Genomic DNA, 23,385 nt, shown 5'->3' with positions numbered 1-23,385 from the left:
GCCCTGATTTTGTTGATCTTTAAAAGTAGACGCAGATCAGCGAAGTAAATTTCTCTCTGACGTTTGTTCAAAATTGATTTAGAGTGTATTGCATCTGCTGCTTTAGTAACTATATGCATTGGCAGAAAAAAGTGTGGAATAATTTGGTTGACCGACTTCATTTTGGAGATGATTCCATTCGTTGACCTATCACGTGACATGGATTTGTTGATCGTTTAGATCAACAGTCACAGAATTGTACTGCTCGAGAATTTTATTAATCAATCAAAAGTTTTTCTCATCAAGTTGAAAGTGAAAGACAATTTGTTCGACGAAGGAATATCTTCTACCCTTTTCGCAGACAAGAAGATAAAAAGAAAAATTGAGAAGTATATTGGATTGCGATACTTATCGCAAAACCGAGAGAGATTCGCAAATTGTGTGAGTTCATATACCCGTACGATTTCGCAAGAAATGTGAAATCAATTTCAAGTGTTTTTTCTCGGCTGGAAGGCCTGCGGGAGGATGGACAATGAGCCTTTGTTGTTAGCTGAGGTGTTATAATTTAACGATTAAAATTTAACATCATTTCGCAGTCGTTTATTGCAACAATGAACGCGTATTCTGCCTGTCTTTCAATAATGGCAATCCAGATGAATTGCCAAATTTAATTGGAGTTTTGTATAATCTGAATTCGATTTTATTCAGATACATAATATGCAGTGTTGAAAATTCACTTTGGCGTGAAAAATGATGCATTCGTTCAAATAAAATAACCACAAATCTCTAATTCGGAAAAAGTGGTTATTTTTCAGTGTTATTCAAATTCTCTCCGCAGCCACTATTACACATATTACGGCAATAAATCTGGACTAGTTCTCTCGAGAATTTCGCTAAATTTTATTAATCCACCTGTATGAAATTGATTGCTTTCGCTTTTTCAAGTCAATAGAGTACCTGCAAAGAAATATTTTCGAAGAACTCGATGACGCGTATTTGATTTGATTATTATGAAATTGATGACGTACGATATTGAAAATGAATTTGATTGTTTGATGAGACAATTACAGAGGTGTTTTAAAAAATGAAAATTTTTATCCCGCAGACTTACGGTTAGTTTATACGAAATAACCAAGTTTTTTATAACTTGCTTATAATTTCGTCTCTTTCGCTTCTCGTTAGAAATCATTCAAAGTTCAGACTGAAATGACTTTAGATACGATTAGACTTAATTAACGTGTGATTGACTTCGTGACAATGGGATTAAAACGGTATAGATTATGTAATGTGAGAAACTTTCGTTTCCAATGAATTCTCTTCGAGAGTAAAGAGTAACAGTCGACGATGAGACGGCCCTGGAAATGAGTTTCCCTTTGTAAATTCAAGCCGCTTTAGTAAACCGGAGAAATTGAAGGGTGGATCCGATTGGTCTTAGCATTACGTACGTAATCTCAATGGTACAGCGCAACAAGGGGAAAGTATTCATTAAGTGTTGGATATTCGGACTCTTATTGAAATCTCGGTGAAACTGACCGGCGTTCAAAATTATCCTGGAGACGTTTTTACTTTTCATCAGCTTTGATGATATTAGAAAAATATTGGTTTCAGTGAAAAATCACTTTTTATAATTTCAATGAATCTTCACGGTTTCGAATCCTTAGAATCCGAAAAACAGGTTTTTAGCAAAGTCGATAAACTCACGCGATGATCTCCGAAACGGCTAGATGAAAAAATTTGTGCTTACAGGATTTTACCATCGAATGATGAATATGAAAAATTGCCATGTGATTTTCAATGTTTTATCGACAAACACATACTTTTGCCTCCTTATTACTTTTTCTAAATAAGCCATAATGTTTTTCTTAGTTCATGTATTAATTTTTGTAAATTTCATACTGTTAGTTATTCAAATTTTTTTTTTTCAAATCTACTTCATTTGGCTGCCAAATCTTTCAGTCGGTTTCAGATTTTTCATTCGTCCGTTAGCGAAATCTTTGCGGTAGTTTTTCGGACAAACCGACAGACTCTTCTCTTTTCATAGCGATGAAAAGTATGGCAAAAAAATTGTTTTTTAGGCTTGATTTCTTTCACTTACCATAAATTTTCATTCGGTTGATTACAACGCTTCCATTTCGGCGCGCTTAGCAGTGGTGCCAACAACAGCCGATTTGTCTCGCATATTGCGTTGTGTTTTGCGTAGCAACTTACAGTCCAGAAATTCTCATTTGCACGATTGCCTTGACCCGACCCACTTCAAACCTCCACTCAAGGGGGTATCTGCAAATGGACGGTTGAAAAAGTGAGTAAATTTCGGAAACTTATACATCCCGCGAACCAATCGTTCAATTTGATTAGATATTCGGTTAGAATGTCCAAATGTGAACACAATTAATTTAATCATTTTTGAGATATCGTGGCTAATGAAAAACGTGTCAAACGCAATAATTCCTTTTCACTGATTTAATTTAAAAAATAAATAAATCAACCTCAATCTGTATATTTTTTAATACAAATACTAATCGACTTGAATAATCCGTTGCTGTTATAAATAGAAATGTAAACATTTGATAATGCAACTCGAATTACACCCACTTGTTAAATTAATATTGCGAAGAAGTCGAACTTTGTCACCGATCGAAAATGGCTCGTGGTTCATTCTTCTTTGCTTTTTCAAGTTTCTCTCTTGGCTAGAGAGCGTTTTAAATTCTAACCGAATGCCCTGAATTCTGTATTAAATTTAGCCAGGCAGAGGGGGGAAGAAAAAAAATTATAGATTACACAACCCCTCTTCTATCCTCCACAAAAAGGAAAAAAAAAAAAAAAAAAAAAAAAAAAAACTGAGCTAGTATGCACAGTGTGGTAGGTATATTTCTTTGACGAGTATAATAAACCCTCTAGGTTTGATGTGCTTGTAAGACAATTCGGCTCGGTTCTAGACATTTCGTATCTTCATCCGTCGAGTCGGAGATACGGGACTTGTTTTTGCCCTCTGAGGGGGGCATTATTAAAAGTCACAGCGTACCGACGACGCTGGCAACCCTTACAAAGATCCTGCGTCTTACGAACAATGAAAGTAATAAACGAAAGCAAGGTAGGATAATGTAGCGTTTTATGAAACAAAGAAGGCATCCTTCGTTGTAGGACTTGCAGTATGGACGTTTGGCAGTTATCCGGAATTTGTCGTATACCTACGACAAGATTGTAAGTTGAGCTTTTTCAGAAACGCTTTGGGAATGGAAAAAAATTAAGCGAAAGTGAAACTTAGCGTATTAGGCATAATAAATCAATTTTTAAATAACTTTTAAAAATAAAGTCTTTGATCCGATTCCTGCTATCTTCGGACATTCTAAATTCACACAAGGAACAATACCAAAGCGCTACGAAGAGCTGAAGGAGTAGAAAAATTAAAGAAGAACTCAAGTTCAAAGGAAAAATTGTGAATTTATTATCAAAGCCCAAATTGAAAACCGACCGTTAATATTCATGCCACTTAGACTTTGTCAGACATTTTATGGCGAATATTATATTACCTGGATCAAGTTGAGTAGTGCAAGGATTAAAGTACCGGTAAAGTTACAGTTTTGAGGAGAAATTTGTTGTTGCGTATTTATTCGCTTTGGTTCCTTTGATCCATGGATATGGTGTACGAGGTTATTCTTGCTTTGTCGAAAGTCGTACTTTGAACATTTGTCTCCGTACCTTATATACATATAATGTCTAATATCTATCTACCACCTCTTTTCACGCTGTGGATTGTGACAAAAATCGAGCTAGCTCGGGGCTTTTGCGAATGGCAAAAGTATGCACCGTAGTAGAATCTTCTTAAAATAAAGTAGAATAAAGCCCTCCAAAGATTCTCTCTTGAAAGGAAAGAGGTCCTGCTCTCGTCGAAAGAGAGGGTATTTCTCGAGATGAGGTCACGGCGCACCGGTGACGATGAGAGGGTGAACAACGCGGTGAAACGGGGGGAAATAAAATCTAATTTATAAGCCCAATTGAATGACTCACGGGGTTTTCATACTCCGGCAAAAGATGCCTTCCAACGATCTGTGTTGTGGTCGGTGAATTTCATACCACATGAACTCTGAAGAACGGTCCAGAGCGGTTCAAAAAATGCTCATCAAAAACAGCATCAACCTTACATTTACTCGAAATCGGGAGGTTCGGTTATTTTAAAACGGATTAGCGATAATTCAGTAGCAGTATATTCCAGAGCAACAGTTTCGGGCAAGATATATAATCCCGTCGAAAAGTATCGAACACCCTCGGAGTAACCGTGAGGTATCTATTCGAACTCGAGTAATTTACGATGTACAGCGGAGGCGGATCCTCAACTTTTCTTTTAACCAATTTAATTTTAGATCAAGGAAAGTGAAGAGATTTTTTTTTTTTTTATATACCCTGTGTGAAATACTAGCATGAAAATAAATCACTTTTCACGTTCTTTAATGAACGGTCTGTAGATCCATTTCATGATATAGGATAGACGGATTTTGATCGACGTTGTCAGCGATTTGGTTGTCACCGTAGATTTCGTTGCCTGGAACTGAAATACTCTTTCCGTGAAATAGTGCTGCCCTTATTCAACGTATAAGTACGTCTATGTGTATATATATATATACTCTCTTATTTATATGAAAATGAAAATTTCACGGTTCAAAATCCCGAGAACGCACAATTTTCATAAAAGTTTAATCCAAATTGAAGAATAATATTCGAGGTAATCCTCTCTAGTGGGGTTAGAATTTAAATATTTCAAATGGAATGGGAATAGTGATCAGAGTATTTTTTTATAAAGCCTCTTCCAGGAGTCTTATAGAGGTGAAGGTATTTCATTAATTCTGATTCGAATAGCTTTATCCGGGGGCTTCATTTTCGTAATTAACATGGATTACGAAATCCTCTATTTTGTCATTTTATAGAAGTCGAGATCCCGATTATGAGAGTTGAAAGAAAAATCGTGTCCTGGTGAAAAGATCAACTTATTGTATTTCAGTATCCACATCAATTTCATATTGCAGGCTTACGTTTTACTCGAAGTCACATGAAATCAATTGCCATGTATAGTTAAAAGGTAAAATAGCATTTCAGTTACCGAGAGAAATCAGCTCCATTTGCCAATGAAATATCGACGTTATACGGTAGGCGAGAAGCTTGCCTTAAACTCCAGCTGTGTTATGTACCTGAAACAGAAAGCTCTACTCGTTAGTAATATGCATAATCTGTCGCTGAATCAAGACAAATTAGAGAGTCGAAGACGAAGCTCTTGGAGTATTTGGCAACTGAATTATGGGCTTATTACGAAATCAAGGAATAGTGGTGCAATTGTAGATACCGAGGGTGAGAGGTTCGTTAGAAGCCCACAAAGAGAAACAGGGATACAAGACTATATATGCGTGTAGCATCTACGCCATGTCATGTAATTAAGAATTTTGGTTGGTCGGAAATCGGTAATATTTATTAACTTTATTACGAAATAGTCTTATATCGAGTATTTATAAAATTATCTTTTTCTTTAGTTACAAATCTTTCTTTGGAGTGACTAAAACAGAAAATACTGGAATTACAAAAAAGGACTTATTATTGTTGATGCATTGATATCGATGCTTCATTTCACATCTCTTCAAAATAATTAAAAGATTCGTTCGAATTCACATTTCAATGGCTCACTTAATTCCGAAAATTATTTCCTACGAAGTCACTGAAACCGATTTTCTCCAAGCCATCAATTCAAAATTGCCAATTTTTGATAATAATTGATATTGGTATTGGTAAAAAGTATTTCAGTAAATTTTAAGAAAATAGTCTTCTAAATAAAATAAGCCATCGTAGAATAAAATCTAACGAATCAATAAAAATATCTTGCCATTTTGCACGATTTAAAGTGAAGCATCGGTATTTAATCTTTTGTTTCTTTCTTCACTTTTGAAAGAATCTTCGCAGCGTTTTTCTCGCGAATACGACAGCAACAATTGGTTGAATTTCAATCGCAGACGAACAGATTTGGCGTGAATGGTACCTCCACCAACCCGTGCTACCAAATAATGGGAATGGATTTTCGCGGTCTATCGCGTTACCATGAGTTATGCCGTGGGGGCAAATGGCGAGGGTAGCATCGGCAGCACAACGCTGGGCTAACTTCTTAATATTCAATCCCTGATCGTAGGGATTTTTTCTTCCTGTTTTCCTCTAGCGTGCAAACGTAATAAAATTTCTGTCACGTAAACGGAAAAACTTTACTGCGTGTTACCGGGTATAGTCTACGGCCTGGTAGCAGCAGCGATACTGTCAACCCAAGTCCGAATGGCATTGCAAATGGGATCAGGGTCACAGGTTTATGCGGGAAAAACTTTATTGACCACGTCAGTTATCGAACCCTTGAACTCAGTGATTATCGTCAACGATACAGTAATTCAAGATCCCGTGACATATGTTTTTCGTCAACCTCAGTTTCACTTTTCTGTGTCAAAAGTAAATATGTCCGCCCAAAAGCGAGTAATTCAGGGTGACGCGAAACTCAGGATATATTTATCGGAAATGTGGCCACAAGCAGTGATTCCTAATTGATTCTAAATGACGTCATGAAGGAAATGTGGATCAGTCGACATTACGTGTAACGTCTAAACATTGCAACCCAAAGTTATTAAACAGTTAAAAAATTCGCAGATTATTTTACTACATTTTTTTTTCACCCTCTATGAAGCTTCGTTTGAAAATATTTGAGGTATAAACTCGAATTTTTCGTAGGCCAATTTTTTTACATTTCCCAGTTCTCATTCACTTAATATAATTCATTATTTTAATTAGGCAGATTAATTTGATCGGCATGAATTTTTTTGCTCGATAACCGATTTAAACTACGATGCATGTATGTTTTGAGCCGCTTATAAATCCGGGTATTCTCCGTAAAATTAATTATTCGCCCACGGCCTTTTAGCACATTCAGATAATTTAGGAGTAAAATCCCAGAATGGCACTCTGCTCGGGAAAATATTTGTAAATAAATTCAACGAGTTAAAACAAGCAGAAGGATAATAATAACAGAATACGAAAATAATTTTTATCGACAGTCTTCACACAAATTCATCCCATTTTTTCTTTTATTTTATAACCCTCCATCAACTTCCTTAAAACCTGTTACACCAACTCCGATTCAGTATCAAATTAATGTCCGGCTAGAAATGCCGGCTCGTCCCAATGAAATTCGGTGTAACGCAGAGTCAAGTATCTTAACAATGGAGATAGGTCACTATCAGCGCAAGCCTTGGGTCCGGAAACAATGGGGACGCAAAGTATAATGGTCTGCTCATAAGGTCATTTGCGTTTCACCCGTTAATTCCCAAGTGGACCTTTCCTGTAGCTATGAATCAGAATGAAATGGCTTCAGGCATGCTTGAATGCCTCACATAGAATTTCGCGTAATTCCTCACTATGGTGAATTCTCTGTACAGATCGAGGTGCGAATTGACTCAATTCTAATCTGTGATGAGTACGTACGTGTCTGTTCAAGAGATTAATGTAGGCTTTTTATGGATAGATTGGCCCAGTTGTCTGAATCAAAAGTTAGGAAAGAGGAAGAAATTTTTTTAAAAACCTCGAGGAATGAAACAAGTTAAGAAATAAATGATTGAAAAAAAGGTTTGATTATTATTGGATTGGAACGTTCAAAATGGTTAGACTTTGGTGTTTTTTTATGGAATTCATTTTGCTTGAGGGTCGTTTAATGTATACCCATAACGCGTAATTGTTATTGATGACGAACGCCAGTTTCACCATGGTTAGAAAAATATGTTATCATCCATTCTCAACATGTGTGAGCATTTGTAAGATGAAAAAAAAAAAACTTCAATTGATCTCCGAAGGTCTGTATGATAATCGAATGCAATTCGAATGTGCTAAAATTCGACCGCATATTTTTTAACTTTCGATTAAGGAACCATTAATCCTTACAGTCTTAGACCTTATTTCGATGAAGGAGTCCATTGCTAAAACAACTCCTTACTTACGAATAAAAACTCACCGCTAATAGAACCTGGCAAGAAGCTGAAAAAAAAATTGAATCCTAAAGCTGTACACTAGCTTTAACCCAACAGTTGCTGCGAATCTCATGCCAATAATGGACACCAGGGTTTTACCCTGAATTAGAATCGCAGCCAATCGCTGACACGGTTCTTGCACCAGCTGGTCTGTTGTGGAATATTCTCGAAGGCAGGCAGTGTAGCCACCCTTCTGATTGTGAGTAGGCGATTGTAGGTCGTGGTAACCAGCTCGGTGAACTATGTCGGGAACCTGTCTCTTCGGTATAGCAGTGCCATATTGTCTTCTCGATGAACAAGCACGCCGCTTGAAACAGTCCACCCATTATACCTATACCTATACCTATATCACTTTGTGCCTGAGTTTCGGTAACCAGGATATAGGGTTAAAGTTTGTTATACGGTGGTGAGCTAACTTGTCGGATTGGTGACAGGTCACTGTCGCGTGATTTCCACGCTGATTCTCCAGTCTTAGTTCTATCGGCCTAGGCGTGCAATCCGAGACACGAGCGCATAACTCAACAGAAAAGAACGTGATAGATGATTTTTTGGATTTTTTTGACGTGTCGATCCTTTTTTTTTCATATTTCTTATTGTATAATGAATCGTTATCGGAATTAATACTTTTATTACGCTGATTGTGAGTCACGATTGAAAAGTCACATCACATAGCGGTTGAATTTATGTAATATTGTTTGAGCAATTCAAAAGAACTCGTTTTTATCGATCAAGAAAAAATCTCTTTTCCAAGCTCTGTGAGTAAGAATGTTCAATTTTTTACCCCACCATTTACTATCATTTGAGTAATTCAACGGAATTCATTTTTATCGATTAAGAAAGAATTGAGAATGGGCTCGGATGAATAGTCTAACTAAGGACAAGACCTGGCCTTTTTGAAAAGGAAATATATTTGAAAAACAATTATAATAATTAAAGTAGAATTAGAAAAGGTAAATTGAAATGGTTAAAATAATCGAGGTTTCACAACTAAATCCCCTGTACGTCGGAAATATCTGGAAAGTAAAGAAACAGTATTATTTCGTTGTTGATTGAAGAGGTTGGTCCGGAAATGTAGTCACAAGTTGGATATTCTCGTCTTCAGAATTAAATAAGGTATATACAAAATGCGTTCAATAATGGTAAACGATCAAGTCGTTTGGAGAAAATAGCGCGAACTAGGCGCTGTGGACCAGATTGCAAGAACTAGGTGCAGTGTGAATAATGGAAGGTTCTCGTAGTCAACCTGTTATCGAACCAATGTGGATTCGTCTGATGTGCGAAGCGGAAGTAGACTCGGCGCTGGTCAAACGAGAAGTGCGTCTCGCTCGGCGGTGGCGCTTTTATAAGAAGCGGTTGCTCGGTGACGTCACCGATATAGAAGTAGCGACTGACAAATTTTTTTCTCCCTTGCCGAACTATACTTTTAGGTGATCATTAATTCATTGTATGTGGGAGTGAGTTTGATAGCGTAAATTCATACGTATAGAATTTATTCGTTTTGTTACAGTAAGGAAAAAATATAACTGTTAGATTCCTAAACAGTGGGTGAGGATGTTCAACTTTTTTCTCCACCATTTACTGTTATTTGAGTAATTCAACAGAATTCGTTTCCATCGATTAAGAAATAATGTTTTTCAAGCTCTGTGGGTAAGGATGTTCAACGCTTTTCCCCACTATTTAGCGTTTATATTAATCTTACGATTGCCAATTTTTTTTTTAATAACTGGCAATAATTTCTACGTGAATTGATTAAATTGCATGAATTTTTTTAGCAAATATTGTGTGAAATGAATTGCACGCTCGATTTTGAGTCATTGTGTACGTATTTCATTTTTTTCTGACAATATTATCCCGAATAGTCTTTTAAAATTTTCCATTTTTTGTGTAACTTCCATATTCAGTTCAACGATTTAGAAATAGGTATGAATTTTTCAAAATCGTCCAATTTTCTTGCCATTGTGTAGCTTATATGTTCGGTAAATGAAACATCGACATCTAAGCTTGTGCTTAAAATTCTATTATTTTTTATGTTTTTCGTTTTTGAAGAGCTCATCGTGGTTGAGGAATAAAATAATTTAATGAGAATAAAATACACAATTTACGACTATCTGTATAAATGAAATTAATCAATCGTAAAGATTTTCAGCCGCCGATCCTCTTCATACAATTGTATAGTATTTATCCGCCAATAGTTATTCAAATTTCGTTCCATATCTTTTTGGGGTCATTTGAGGTGGAACCAGTCTTCACTCTTCCGTTCTTCTTATTCTTTGAATATAATAATGCATAAGCTCTGACCGTTTAGTCTGCCTGACATCGATGCGTTAGGTGGAATGTCATTAGAGGACGTAATTGGTAGCAAGAAATATTCCGGTCATACTAAGACGGCGAAGCCCTACTAAGACTTTGCTAGCCATATTTCTTCTCTCGGTTTAATGTGTCAAGGCGTATTTTGCGGTAGTTGCTGTTTAGGGTTCCGGTAATAGAGGCCCTGATGTCAACCTAAGCTTCCGTAAGGGAGAAAGGCATCCCGTGGGACGCACCAGGACTCAACCTGTTTCATGTTTCCGGTACGTCGGTACGTTTCCCTCCGTTACGAAATACGTATAACGTAACGTTAATACGAGGCTCCTGTCACCCTGACGTTTCAACAATTTTCCTCCTTATTATACGCCACCTTGTATATATCCAGTCGAGTATGATGTTTCTGCTTCGTTCGAAATTCGCCTTCTCAATTATCTTGTTTGCTTTTTAGTTAGTGAGTCTGGGATTCGCTTAATTATATGAAGTTTAAAGCTGACCAAGAGTTTAAGGCTGACAAAGTGGATGAATTTTCGAAATTTGCATATCGATAAGCAATTACTAAAATCGATTGGGGTTTATTTTATTCGAAAGTATGCGGATCGAGCTACAATCACATATTTTTACATCAGAATCAATCAACAAGAAGCATTGTTATTAAATTTGGATAATTTACCGTCCTAACAGAACGTGTTTCGCTTTTAACGTTTTTGATCACTAATTTCAAAGAATCTATAATTCATTGCGATTGCAAGTGAAATTGATTTTCGTTTAGAGTCATAAAGATTATGTCGAAGTGAATTGAAATTTTGCGTTTATGACACGGCAGCACGTCTTTCATAAAATATCCCCGCTTAGTCGATGCACCATCGACATTGTACAATTTTATCGACCCCAATAAAAATCTTCATACACTTAATGGGAGCCCTGATCGAAGTAAGAAAGGGGCTACGAAGATAAATGGTGATCTTAATGTGGAATATGGCTCGTAAAATGACACCACGTAGATGGGAATTTCGCCTGTAATAATAATGCCCATTATAAGGGGTTTTGATCGGCGCAAGTTGACAACATTGGTACACGAAACGCCGTATCGTTGCGCTTGTATCGGAGAGGAGAGCTAAGACAGGGTGCAAGTGTCATTAAAAAAATTTTTTAAATTAAAAAAATACATACACATGTATATATATTACATATATTTCTTCAGAAAGCATGTAATGTATGTGCAAAGGCTAATGTTTTGTGAGGAAGTTTTTTTTTTTTTTTTTTTTTTTTTTTTGTACAAATGGCACATGCAACCATTTTAAATCCTCTTCCTCAATTAAAAGAATGAATATGATTTGAATATAATACACGTGCGTACGTTGTGACTGATTAATCATATCTTATTACAAGAATCCTATCATTTTTACATCGCATGGATTTGACGCGGAGAAATTGAACACTTTATGGAACATCACTGCCCGCTGAAATTACAGGCTTAATTTTTCCTCGAGTTTCGTCGGGTAACGTCTCTGAGAATTGCGTTGAATCTATTAACTAAGGGAACTGGACTGGTGTCATTAATATAGCTCATTAAACTGCTGAGAAATGACCATAGTAAAATTTTAACAAGCTCCCAACGTGTAAGAGGAAAGAGGAAGTTGAATTAATTTCCGAGTTTATTAAAAGTTGGTTGCATAGTTAATCGTAATCGTTCTTCTTGCCAACGTTGAGAGGGGATAGAGAGGGAGAGAGAGAGAGAGGGAGAGAGGAAAAAAAATGAATGGTTGCACCGAGTAGAGCTTTTGCAAATGCGTTGAAAAATTCATTACGATGCTGATCTTCGCCTAGGAGTTTAGTCTATTTTTATACCTCTAGGTCTGCAGGTTATCGTATGCAATCGTCGACGCCCGCTAAGCGAGGGGTTCGATTCAAATCTCGGTTATCCTGGATGACAGTCTTGACATGCCAAGCTACGTAACGCGGAGTTCATACTGAAATCACGATTGTACGATTTCAATTACGCGGGGCAATTTCTGAGATATTGGAAATGAAATCATAACTCAGGTAAGCTGTTATAGACGCGGAGGGTGGGGTTGAGCCCTCCTGCGGAATTAAAGAAAGTGGAAGAGCGGGCGAAAGAGGGAACCGTGGAGTCATTGCCGACTGAGCTTTATACTCGGTTGGTAAAAGCAATAATCGAATCGAGACAATTTTGCTCAGGACAAGTATGCTGTGATACATTCTGCTCAGTATCGATGCAGGATGCTAGTAAATATTTTATCTCGTCAACGAATTTTTAATAACATTTAATCACATTAACTGGGATTCAATTTGTCATACAGTTGAATCATCAGTATTTATCATAATCGAAATGAATCCCTTTTCGCTAGTGTGTAGGTTCAATATTTTCCCTATTTCAAGAAGTTTAGTATTATTTCCGGTTTTCAGTTACTTTCTATTTATAAATTTCTCTTGAGGAGACGAATAACTCGTTAAACCAGCAAATTTTACTCGTAATATAGTATAACGGTAAGAATTTTTTATTTTTTTTTGCAAGTTCAATTAACGTTTGAACTCCATTCGACTATAATTGCAAAACCTTTGTTCTAGTACTGAAAATCTTTTTTTCCGATAGTTCAAATCTGTGACTATACCAACGCTCAAATTTTCCTGGTCTAGCGAATTATTTTTTTCCGTCTGAAAGATGTCGGTGAATTTGGTCTGAAAAAATCGCAGCGATCTACAAAGCCATTAATTTTGTTCGTTTAGTCTTTCCTTGACAGAGAAGAATGATTTACTCAAGATTTCGTGCCGAATCTTGAGTGCCCACCCGCCTGGCTGCACGGGATCGTGTTTCCCGTATACAACAGCTGAGGAAGAAAAATAATCCACCATACGCTCCCGGATGGTTATGCAGTATTTCAAACGCTTATACTTGCTTGGAAAGCACATGGGTATATACACGCCACATTACCACCTTTTGCATCCACTGCAGACCAATATTGTTTGAAGGAAGCTTGCTGATGGTGCCAGCGCCGCCTCGACATCCTGCTGGTTATATAAGCCCCGTAAGCTTCCATAACCAGGAAAATACACGAATCCACCCGTGATGATGGTGAATATGACTGAAACAACATCTTTACTACGTTATAGAAATGAGTATGCGGAAACTGAACAGCCGCAAGTTCAGGTATAAAAAATTTGAGAACATTTTTATAATCAGAATTTTCGAAATCATTAAACTCTCGTATTTTTGATCCGATTATGATGGTTCAGACGAACTAGCAAAGGAATTTTTTCTAATATTATAAATAATTGTCAACACTTTCTGGGATAGTAGACTTTAGTTTTGTTTTTTGGAACCTCAACTTGAGATATCGGTTAAAAATCTTTCTCGTCATCTTGCGCGGATGTTATTGTTTCACAAGTTGCACCTACCATGGGAAATCAATTATAGCGGTGCAGAGCACCCAGCAGTTGGAAGTCTAGCTTCTATTGAAGTGGGCAATTGTCATTGATTAAGGATTTGCTTCGGGCGAGTACTTGGAAGAAGTAATTGTATCAGCAGGGAGGAAGATGCAGGGATTAAGAATCCGCAATTCTCTCGGGATGTCTTACGGGATCAAATGTCGATTAGAACTCTGTAACGCGATTCCCAGTGCAATCAAGAATGATTTCCGCTGATTGTCGTACTTTCAACGAGTTCAATGAACGACATCCTTTCATGGTCCAGTCAAAATGGGTCTGAATTCAAAACATTCGGCTCGTGGCTAAATTTTGGTTTTTCAGGGTTTTCGACTCTCAGAAGCTCAAATCTGAAGTCACTTTTGAGCTGTATAGTCAGGCTTTTGAAAAAACAGCCAAATTTGACGTTTTTTTTTTGATTCTCCTCAAAAACTAATGTCGATAGATGAAAAATGACTTGACCATCGTGAGGAACGCAAAATTCTACATCAAATTATGATTTCATATGTCGGAAACGGCGTCGGATTAAAGGGTTCAAAAAAAAAAGAAATTATTTCTCAAAAATTTCCCAGATTCCGTCGATAAGTAGCGTTTCATTTTTCTTAATTTTCTCGAAACCCCGGCTATGGAGCTGAAAAATGATTTCAGATTTGAGTTCCTGTGGATGAAAAATAAAAATGCAACCACTGGACGAATATTTTGAATTGCGACCTATTTTGACTGGACTATTAATATTTTTTTTCGTATCCTCTTCGCTCACCTTCTGTTTTATAGCGAAAAAGGCAATCTCACTGCACTTGATTTGAATACGAAGTGCGCTTGTGCAGACCGATGGTCACATTCGTTCTCTCACTGCATACAGCGGCAACTTCATCTATTGAACCCTCCGGGTGGATGCACGGTGTAAACATGGAATCCACCGCCGCTGCCAGGGTGAGGACATCCCCCTGCATCTCTACACGTCTGTACTCGATTTAACTATTTGCAGAGCTGTAGGAACGGATGAAAAGGCTCCTGTTGCGCGTGAAAAAGGCAATATATCAACCTCTTCGTCCGCAGTTGATCTTGAACGGAAGTTCAAATTCTCGTTTTTTACTCCGAGGCTCAGCGCTGGTTTTTCCGGTACTTGAAGGAACGATTTATCCCCTTTTGTGGATAATTTTCGACCATTGGATGAAGCTTGATCAAATTGGAAAGTGCTAATCAAGCGGGGGAGGCGTATAAAAAATTCAATAACCATCAACCACGGTCGCTTTGGTGAAACCAAGTGCATTCGTCCAGCAACGCGTATTTGACTGTGTAAATACTAGGGAACACACGGAACTGGAAACTTCAAGCGGAAATCGCAATGAGGATTTGTAGCGAGCCTCCACCCGGTGCTTCGCATTTTTGCTTTTTCACTTATTCAGTCGCTTTCCGTATGTGTGTTAGGATATACGTTGATGCAAATTGAATTACGACACGCTCCAGCAGCACAAACGATGTGAGTGCAATGTCTTGTCATATCGTTATTCCTCGTGTATATACCTAAACGAAAACTGACGTTGAAAAGTCTATGTATATAGTTAAAAAATAATTCGATGGAGGGGCTGTGGATTAGCCATCGATCGTTCCAGCTTTTTGTCACGCCGGCAGTTGGTTTGCTTTTACGTGAGACATAAAAAATCGTATTTCGATATCTTGCGAATGCAACTTTTGACCACACATCCAGCTGTCATTTATTTCACATTTGGTTTATGAAAGAAGAATAAATCATTGATTGTGTAACTTGTAGAACTGAATCGGTTAATCAGTTTTATTATTTCGATTGACTGAAAAAACGTTTTATCGAAGTCTATTATCCCTGATTTTATAATAATCATTTAACAATTCTTCAATTTCCTTTATATGTGTATCATTTTTTCTTAAATTTTCGCGGTCATAACGAAAACTTGAAAATCATTCCATGAATATTGTACAAGTCTGTGTGGTAGGTGAATTTATGAAATATCGCGTATCACTCGCGTTTCCAGCAGGGTTATAAAATTTTGCTGCGAGAGATAAGGTGGACCGCTTTTCTGAGGCACGCGTATCACGTAAGAATGTACGAAGATAAAAGAATCTTGTTTCCATACATACAATATATTACCTATTTAGATATACATGTTATATCTATACGTATCTACATCCGCAGCACAACCAGGCAAAAAATCTATTTCTTTACGCTCCGCGTATACATTCGCAAAATACATTTCAATCGAAACCATGAAGGAGCGATATCGTCCCGTGAGATTGAAATTGGCGGACCAAAATATCGAATGATGAAAAATTAGATATTTTTGCGAACCTCGCCAGATCGACTAAAAAAAAAAAAAAAAAAAACATAATTCCACAAGATCCAATATTCCAAAGTTTCTGAGGTAAATTCAATTCTAACTTAACATTGTACACAATTAATCGAAGTTTTTATTCGTATACAGATTGGAGTATTAAATATGCGTGAGACTACGCGATATTCCGGGTCACAGCTGAAATCTGTGCACATCCACGGTTGTTGGGGAAAATCCGCGGTGACAACTGGTTACGTGCTCTAACGTGATTTCCCAGGTTCGTGAGTTTGGAGTATAGCTGCTGTGTATAATCTCAACGCAAACTCGCTGTTAGTCTGGCCATTGATTTGGGGAATCTAACAATCTATGCGTCTAGCAATTTGTCGCTGTTTCCTCTCCGTTTACTCGATCTCCGGTCAATAATATTCAGCGCGTGAGCGAACTGCGTTACTGAACTTCGAATGGTATCCCGCATTGCGCAGTGATTAAGCATTTGTCGAAATAATGGCGCGTGTAATGAGATAGCTCAGTGAGTTGCCAATTAATTATTATAATTGTTGCATTTCCCGTAACCTCAGCCTCTGAATTACACACACACACACGCACGCACGCACACATACATGTATTCCACGCGTCTACAAATCCAAAGCTCGTTTCTGGTATTTACTTCGCATGGCGTGACGCGTTGTGGGATTAGTTGCACAACTTCTAATGGCCAACGTATCTCCCCTGACTAATTGCTTTTGAAGGAGGATCATTCGTTATGTAATATTCATCGATAGCTAATACGCTGTGCTTTCCCAGGCTTAAAGGGACACGTCGATGAAGCTCCTACGAATGAATACGAGATTTTCATCATCGTTAAAGTTTCATCACAGAAGAATTTTCCTACCTGTTTTGACTGATTGTATCCATAAGTAAAATGAAAATAAAATCTTCGATCGAGAAGAATTTTCATCAAGATTAAATAACCCATTTTGCGTTACACTAGTCATGTATTTTCTTACATCTTGAATTATATTCCTGCGAGTAAGTTTTAGGGTAGTTCCCCTTTAAAGTTGAAAGACACTTGCTTCGATTAATTTGATTAAAAATGTGGAAAAATTCAGAATTGTTTAAAGAATAGAAAAATATTTTTATATTATATCTTCCGAAATTCGATCTGACTAAATGAGTTTTCGTCCAACGTTTTGCTTTTCGAAATACATTACGAGTTCCGTGTTAAATGCATATCGGCTCGTTCAGTAAATGTTCTGATCGCCGTATAAGCCAAAGCTTTTTGCATACGCATGCATGATCCACTATACAATCAATCGCATTTCAGATTATAAACAGAATATGATTCACGGTGATAATTTATTGCCATTTGTGTGAACGTGCGTGTTTTGGTCTGTTTTCAGGATCATGTTGGACTAGAATTTGTCCGCCTTTGACCAACCCGTGTGTCGTTATTATCAAAACTCTAATTGAAGTCGTATCAATATTCAATCTGCACTGTCCCAAAAAATGGTGCGCGCATTCGATCGTATTCATGAATGTAACGGCTGGATGCAAAAATGCGAAAAAATCATTAAACAAATATGATGAATATTTTCAATTAACAATAATCCTTATGCTAATCATTTTCATATTTGTGTATAAAAAGATACGTACAATAGATATTTCCTAAATTTTTGCAAAATACTTTTACTGCTTCTAAGCAATTTGTTTGACTATAACGTATTAAAATGAATCGTTCCAAACCCGATTGTTGTTTTCCGTCTGCAAAGTTTGGTCTAAGCACCAAATGTTCGCTCCGATATAACGGTACGTGGCATGACATATTCTCGACAGCCGGTGCAGGGTCGTGGCGTAATGTTGACGGCCAACAAATCTCTCGATAATTCTGTAACCTGAAGGGTATTTCCATTAATTGAGGTAATCGACGAATCCCCGTTACGGATGGGCAAGTATATAGACAAGTATGTCGCCGTTGCATCCTGCGTCTAGCCAGACAGATAGCATTCTCCTGATAAATCGAAGATCATCGTGAGAATAGTTTCTCTCGTAGATCAACGGCTGTTAGGGTAGGAAATCCGATGTGAAGCGTCGACGGTGATGATCGTGGGCTTTGGTACAGATAATCTTTAGAATTTCAAAAAAAAAAACAAGAAAAGAAGAGAGACAGCGATCGTCTGCTTGTTTATTGTTGCTAATATCAAAAACTGCGTGACCAGTTTTCGTGAAATTTTCACAGCAGCTTCTTCACTTTCTCTAAAAATGTCGTAGGGGATACAAACTAAAGTTACCACATCAAAAAAGTCGAGACAAAGAAGATAGGATCAATTGTCGCGGCTGGTGTGTTTTAGTTCGGTTTTTGTCCGCCAGGCGGCGGATGGTCGAAAGTCGTTCCCGTTTTCGAAGCGAGTGTAGTGAAATCACTGATAAGTAAATTCGGTTCTAACAATGGATATGCACATTAAATACAGCCACATAGCGTTACTGTACTGTACTGTAATGTACTGTCATTTTATATCGTGGAGAATAGAGCCGCTCGTGAAGTCAGCGAATCTGCAAGTTTCTAATTTGAAATTCATTTAACCAAGTCAATGAAACTGAAAATTTCACTCAGCGACCAAAGCACTTTCGTACGTGCCTCAGGCTCCGCGACGATTTTAGCCCTGCAGAGTACCGAGATATGATTTCAATTCCTAAGGTAACCCGGTCTTTAAGCCAAGGCGTGGGGTGCTGGTACATCGAGGTGGGGTGAGATTGGTCGAGGGATGATGATCATTAGAGATATTTGAACCTGGCCACGCCGGTTGGGAACATCGGGGAAAATTGGGACGAGGAAGAGGAAGCAGCCGAGCTTTGGTCGGTGCAAGAATACACCGAGATCATTGCTGGCAAGCGACTGGGGGTAGGTATGCAGACGTCGAGCGTGGCATAGTTCGCCTCGATTAATTCAAAGAGCCAAGGATGTACCCCCTCCACCCCTTCGTAAAATAATTGTTGGTAGTAGCGATGTATCTTGACTCAAGGTATGGCGTGAGTCGGGTTAACGGCGCCAACCTCTCTACCGGGAATGCTTAATTAAATATTTACATTAATTGGAAGGGTTCTTACGCCTGAGGTGCACAGAGAACCGCTGCCGAATGATGCACTATTTATTCAGGCCGATCGACGGATCTCGGCTATATTTGATCTTATTTCATTGCTGTCTGAACACAGATTCAGATCCAAACGGTTCGGAAATTTTTTTTTATCCCAGTTACATTTCTGGAATTGGTGGAAATATTTTACATATACATGTGCTTTGATAATCCCTCCTAGACAGACATTTTTTGCATCAGTTTTAAGGGTGAAGGCGGTGGCGGGGAAGGGGGGGGGGGGGGGGGCTAAAATCATGCCTAGGATTTTATAGGATTTTTTTAAAGAGAATGAAAGCATTTAGAGAAATTTCAGTTAGAGGGCTTTATTCTTTATAGGTTCATGAACATTTAATAAAATTTCAATTAAAATTCATTACAAAATGGTGACATGGCGCATATAAGTAGCGAACGACTCCGAACTCGAGGGTTTTTTACGGTGGCATATCTCCTGACATCACGATTCAGCTTGTAACAATTATTTGTAAAAATTTTTGAGTTAAAAACACTTTTTCGGGTTCAAGTTCCTAGCTAAAACGTTTAAAAATATATTTTTTTTAAATATATATGATTGTAAACAAAAAGTTTCATTATTCCACGAAAAAATTGAAAAAAAAAAATTTCTTGAATTGAAATTTAATAATCTAGCCGTGAGCTCGAATCGATAAACAAGCTTCATAAATTCTGTCAAAATTTCAAGTCGATCGGGTAAAAATTGACCGAGAAATCTGAAAACGTAGTCGTCCGCTACTTATATGCTCCATACCACTACTTTGTTATTAATTTCAAAGAAAAAGGTTTGAAATGTTTTTGAAACTTTAAGTAATAAAGCCCTCAGATTTAAATTGCTCCAAGTGTTTTCATTTTCTTGAAAAAAAAAAACTCCTAAATATAGGTGTGATTTTAGGCCGTCAAAGCTGTGCCCCCCCCCCCCCTCCCCCTCTAAAGATGTACCGTGAAGTGATGGACGAAAAGATTGAAAATGCGTTCACAAAGCTGTGAACTGATTCAGTCAGGTTAAAAGTAATTAGCACGATAATTTGTTGATGTAGGAAAATAATTTCAACCCCCAGAAATTCCGTCGAAAAGCCAGGATTTTTAATAATTGTAAGTTGAATGCGATTACGTTATTGCAGAATTATTTCACACGAAAAACTCGATTCAGTTTCAATGAATTATATAAATAAATCGATAAATTATAGTTAATTTATTTCATAATTAAATTCTCTACAAATCGTCCAAGATTAGTTAATCGAAAAAATATTCTATACATGGCAGATGATGGTAAGTTACTATTAATGGAATAATGATGTATTAGAATACGTTCGCAGTGAAAATAAGTTTGGATCCATTGGAATAAACAATACATTTTTGGCATTAAAAACTGGAAAAGTTTAATATGATTTTTGCAAAATTTGTAAGTTAACCGAAGGAACGATAATTATAACCTGTGGAAATTTTTTGTTTGACCTAGTGATCGACTCGATTGATGTTAGTTTCCATTCTTAAACCATTATTTTATCCTATTTCTTTCAACATTTGTCTGCCAAGAATGTAAAGTTCATGTATATTTAAGCGCAGAGCTCAACTGAAACTTGTTAATAGCAAAACTATATTAAACAAGAAACCAGCTGTCTTTTTCGAAGGGTTTCAAAGTTCCAATTTCATCGGTTAGAAAAAACTTTGAAGTGATTGGAAACCAATCAATTTAACATTGAACTGTAAGTAACGGTTATTTGGATCCCTTCCACAGACTTAAGAGATGCTACAGCAAAAAAGTTCGACCTACCCTATCGTAATCAATAATTAATATCGTTGGCCTTTCAAAAATCCTATAAGTATACGTAAAAAACAAGACTTTCAGTTAGAACGTACGTGTAGAATGGAACGATTCTACCCGGGCAAAATGAAAGCCGATAGAATTTGACCGCTGCCCGAAGATCCTCGACGTTGGCCGGTAGGATAAGAGTTCGATAAATCGTTTCTGCTCGTAAATAAGTGAATGGATAGGAGATCCCGATTACAGATGGAGGCACATATTGTTTCGGGCATCTCAGATTTTGCAAACGGTTTTCAAACTGTACACCAATAAGCAACCTGTATAACGCATGTCTATGCCTACTACGAGTGAACTCATATCCTTTCGCCGGTGAAATTGAGCACCGACTGGATATTTGTATTCCGATGGGGTGGAGCTTCACACTTGTAATAATATATCAGGCATCCACCCGGCGTTCCTTACTTAATGCGGGGCTTCTGAGGGACGGATTCATGCTTATTGCTAGCGATTTTCAAGGAGGAGAAAGTTTATAAAATATTCCCGGGCGCTTTCACGATATGTTGTGAATTTTTACCCCCCGTCTTTTCGTATTTCGCATTTCAACTGCGATACAGGTGACCTGTGAACTGGAAATTCTGGTTTTTTGAAAGTGAAAAATGTTCGCAACTTTCTCGAATGTTCGTTTCTACGGCAATTGGTCAATTCCGTGGCGATATTGACGCTGAATATGAAATGGTGACGTGATAAATTCTTGCGTATCACAAGTCAAGCAATTTTGCCAGAAATTACGGCTATCCTGGTTCACCGAAAGTTCTAACGCGTTGAATTTCTCAGCAGTCGAGGCAGAACCGTTTAGCTAGCATCCGTTTTCTGAATGCGGAGCACAGTGATTAACAAACGCACTCATTCTAGGGAGGCTCTACTTTATACCATGACGTAATTGTTTCAAAAAGCAGCATTAAATGCTACACTCTACTGCAAACTGTCATCATTCTGGCAGGGATGAAAAATGTGAGGTGAGAACATAATTGAAGCTGGTATAGACGTGTGTTGAAAAAATATTCCTAATTCTCGTAAGAATTTAAAAAAGTAGCTATTTGAAGAATTGCTTCATTCTTAGGTAATTCATAGTAACATCTGTCTACTGTGAATGTATTATTTATCCTTCGCGTGATGTGATCTCGGAGTTTGGTAATTCGGTAATTGGTATCTGGCCATTTATCCGAGATCTTGTGTATCGAAGTTACACGAGTAAAAATCTTCATCCGCAAAATATTGCGAGATGTGAGTTTCAGTGCTTTTCCATGCAGCCAAAGAGATACTATGAATCCGTAGATTAGCGAGGCAGCGTCTATCTGGAGTAAACGGGAGCTGAAATCTGTGCCTATATCGAGTGTGTGCCGAGGGTTTTTTCACTGTGTGTCGTTTTAGACGGAAGAAAATTTTGTACCGTCAGCAGATCGAGGTAAGAAGCTTTCGGTCTGATCCGTCGAATTTGAAGGGTAGTCAGAGTCATTTTTAACCTCTCTTAACCTCCTCGAACCTACTTGAAGTAAATTCATTCGGAGCACAAAGTCCTTTCGCGTCGAAGGAGGAGAAAAAAAAAAAAAAAAAAAAAAAAAATGACAGTAAAAAGCGGGAGAAAGATGGGTAAAATGGTGCGAGATGAAATAAAGTATCGGAAGAAGTTGCGAGAGGCAGCAGCCGTAGGAAATGCAATCGTGCGTAGGATCGGTGTGTCCATATCACGCCTTACTGAGTACTTTGTGTATCGGAACTGCATATCTCGACGAAGGATCGACGTGATGATCAAAGGATGCGTATGGAGGACCATCGCTCCCGGCTGGCTCTCAAATAAAGTGGTTTCGTCCGCGTGGAAAGTTGGAAAGCGTTTCAACTGACTTCGGAAATTGCCTGAAGTGATGAATTCTGGGAACAATTGACTTGTCGGACGTTCTTCGGTCCGGTTACAATGTTGAGTAGCGAATAAGCGGCGGACAAGATGGAGGCTCGATAGGTAGTCAATGTTGCGTTACAACCTCGACGCTTTTGCGGCTTCATAAAATACCTTGTCGACTTGACGATTTCCCGGTGTATTAAGCCCAGGCGCCTTCGTCGCACATCGAACTCGGTCTGTGGGGAATGCGCGGCGTGGAAGGACGAGGAGAAAAGGTGGAAGGCAATGGATGGGAGATGCGACAGCGCGGAGACAAGATTGCGAATCTAAATGCAAATTCACCGGGGGATGGAAAATCTTACGTCAAGCAACCGCGCTGCCCCTTGACTATAAGGAATGATAATCGAACCTCGTCTGCGTATCGTAATGCAAACTTCCCTGTTTACTTCCGATTGCATCTTCCAAGGTTTTTTTATCCACGTGATTCAACTGCCCGTGAGATCAT

The 23,385-nt window shown here is 37.9% G+C and overlaps 1 pseudogene; it reads right to left on the bottom strand.

Annotated features, from left to right (window-relative positions):
- Positions 1-23,385, bottom strand: part of LOC124407508 — a 71,503-nt pseudogene that overhangs the window by 11,432 nt on the left and 36,686 nt on the right.

This window comes from Diprion similis, chromosome 6, assembly GCF_021155765.1.
Source record: "Diprion similis isolate iyDipSimi1 chromosome 6, iyDipSimi1.1, whole genome shotgun sequence".
Taxonomy (NCBI): domain Eukaryota; kingdom Metazoa; phylum Arthropoda; class Insecta; order Hymenoptera; family Diprionidae; genus Diprion; species Diprion similis.
Note: the sequence above shows the minus strand (reverse complement) of the source record. Positions and strands in the feature narration are given on the sequence as shown.